The sequence below is a fragment of the Trichechus manatus genome, unplaced genomic scaffold (assembly GCF_000243295.1).
Source record: "Trichechus manatus latirostris isolate Lorelei unplaced genomic scaffold, TriManLat1.0 scaffold00014, whole genome shotgun sequence".
Taxonomy (NCBI): domain Eukaryota; kingdom Metazoa; phylum Chordata; class Mammalia; order Sirenia; family Trichechidae; genus Trichechus; species Trichechus manatus.
Window position 1 is genome coordinate 3608221 of NW_004443950.1, and position 3004 is coordinate 3611224.

Consider the following 3004-nt stretch of genomic DNA (forward strand, 5'->3'; position numbering starts at 1 on the left):
AAACTGAGGGGTTTTCAGCTATTCTCCAAAGTTGAGGAGTCAGTTTTCTGCACTTTCATTCTGAAATAAACAATCGCATTACCTCCATATGAATGGAGGTTGGGGACGCGAGGAGGTGGGATCAATACTCAGTTAGAAGGCAGAAGCTGAAACAGCAATGAATGTGGGCACACTGCTCAGGCTGAGCTGCTGAATCCTAGAATCAAAAGAGGACCAGAGGGGCCTGGTAATCTGTTTCTCTGCCCGCCAGCAGAGAGGCAAAGTGATAACGCAGGTGCTGGTGGATAGGGATTGTAATAATGGAAATAGTTAACATCTATCGGGCACTTAGGAGTGAGTCCCTGGCGGTACAAACGATTACGCACTCAACTACTAGTAGTTCTACTCTGTACACGTGGAGCCACCATGAGTTGGAATCGACTTGATGGTAACTAACAACAACACTGGGCACTAAAGGACTCTGAGTGGTGCAAATAGTTAAGCGCTCGACTACGAACTGAAAGGTCAGCCGTTTAAACACACCCGCTGTTGCCTTGGAAGAAAGACATGGTGATCTGCTTCTAAAAGGTCACAGCCTTGAAAATCCTACGGAGCAGTTCTATTCTACACATGAGGTAGCCATGAGGTGCCTCATGGAGCACAACACCCAGTGAATGATGGAGCTGTGTTACATCCCTGACCATCTAGAGCTCCCCTCTTGATCATCACCCTCTAATGCGTCCAGGGTGGAAGCCAGAGGAGCTCCCTAATTGGGCCTAATTAGCTCAGCCTATCACTCTGGGAGACAGATGGAGGAAATCTTGGAGGTTCAATAAAAGTGGCTTCCTTTGGGGCCAAGAGCAGTCTCTCTCACTGATGAAAGTCTAAATATAGAAGTTTCCCGTGGGGGTTAGCACGGTGTAGAGGAAACAGCATGGAGAGATGGAGAACTCAATTTAGATCATAGCTCCACTCACCACCTTGGGACTGTGAGCCAGTAACTTGGCCTCTCGGAGCCCAAATTTCCTGACCCACGAAATAAGGATGGCAATACCCAGCTTTTAGCAAAGTGCCTTGTCCATTAGAGGTGATTAATATCTGTTAGCTCTGTTCCCTCTTTCTGGGGGCCTAGATCCCCTGAGGTCTCTGAAAGCATCCAAGACTCTGCCCTGGTCTTCCCATATTTCAAAAAGCTTGGCAGAACTCATGCACTCATGCAAATACATGCAGAAGGACCAACTCAAAGGCTGATACGTCAGCGGTTATACCCTGCTCAAAAGAAACTCCAGTTAGCAGTTCCAAAGGCTTATGATTGAATATTTTTATGGGAAATTCATTCATTTGTAAGATAAGTTTTCTAATACCAAATTTATGGGGCACATAATGCAAAACCAAACAAACCCACTGCTGTCAACTCATAGCGGCCCTATAGGACAGAGTAGAACTACCCTATAGGGTTTCCAAGGCTGTAATCTTTATGGAAGCAGACGATCACAATCTCTCTCCCGCTGTGTGGCTGGTGGGTTTGAACTGTCAACCTTTTGGTTAGTAGACGAACGCTTTAAGCACTGCACCAATAAATGGGGAAAAAAAAGATTCTTGGTGAAAAGTTTTGAGAATTATTGAATTGGAGATTTCTCATCTTTCATTCATCATAGTCCAACTTCCTTCTCATTTCCCCAGAGCTGCCATTTGCTCTTGCCATGCTGCCCTTCTGGGAGCCAGGGGTTAGGTATGACTTGCGCTATACCCTCCCATTTACACTGGTTTGGCCTTCTTGTCTCCTTAAACCAGGCGCGTTAAAAAAAAAAATCTCACTTGCGAAGTAAATGACCTCGGAAACCTTACCATTTGTGTTATTTAAATATTGGTAAATTGACCAGTTTGTTCTAAAATGGTCAAAATGATGGCATGAGAGCAGATTAATCAAGATCTGCCCCTTGGTTGACTATAGTCGTCTTTTAGGAAGACTGGAAAGGCAGGATTGACACACCCAAATTAACCATTTGCCGTCAGATTGATTCAGACTCATGGAGACCCCACGTTTTAGAGTAGAACTGCTCAAGTAGAATTTTCTTGGTTGTAATCTTTCGGAAGTAGACTACCAGGCCTTTTTCTGTGGCTCTGCTGGGTGGATTCAAGCCACCAACCTATCCTTTAGTAGCAAAGAGCAATTCGTTTTCACCACCCAGGGACCTGACTGACAGTCCTATAATAATTGACTTTACCTAACACCTGAGTTATTTGTCACTATTACCCCCACATCCACAGAGATGGTTCTCAACACCTACAGCACATTAGCATCATCTAGTAAGTTTTAAAAAATCCTGCTACCCAAGCCTCTCCCTAGATCATATAAATCATACCCTCTAGGGGTGGGATGAATGGAGCCATGGTGGTGCAGTGGTTAAGTGCTCAGCTGCTTACCAAAAGGTCAGTTCCACCAGAAGAAAGATGTAGCAGCCTGCTTCCATAAAGATTACAGCCTTGGAAACCCTATGGGGCAGTTCTACTCTGTCTTATAGGGTCACTATGAGTTGGAATCGACTCCAGGGCAATGGGTAGGGGTGGGACTCAGGCATCAGCATACTTTTTCAATTCCCTACGTGACACCAATGTGCAGCTAAGGTTGAGAACCACTGTTTTATAGAGATAGGACTAGAATAATTTTGAGGAAAAATGTTCTAAACCCCACCACTCACCCCATCCCCATGGTGCTGCAATTAGATTCCCTGCCACCATTATCTCCTCGAAGAACCTGATCGGATTTTCATGTGACTTCACGTCTGAGGTCCAGGGCATTTCAGGCTGTGAACTGGCTGGCCAAAGAGATGTGTGCTCACTGGCAACACTTCAACGGTTCCTCTTGGCATGTTTAAGCTCAAAAAGCTGAAAGACAAAGACCTCACATTAAACTAAGGGGTCTTGCTCTCTCTCTTCCCATCTCCCCTGGCTGATAAATAATGGATAATGAAGAACAGCGCTATAACATGCATAAAGCACTTTGCATCCACCTCCAAGACAG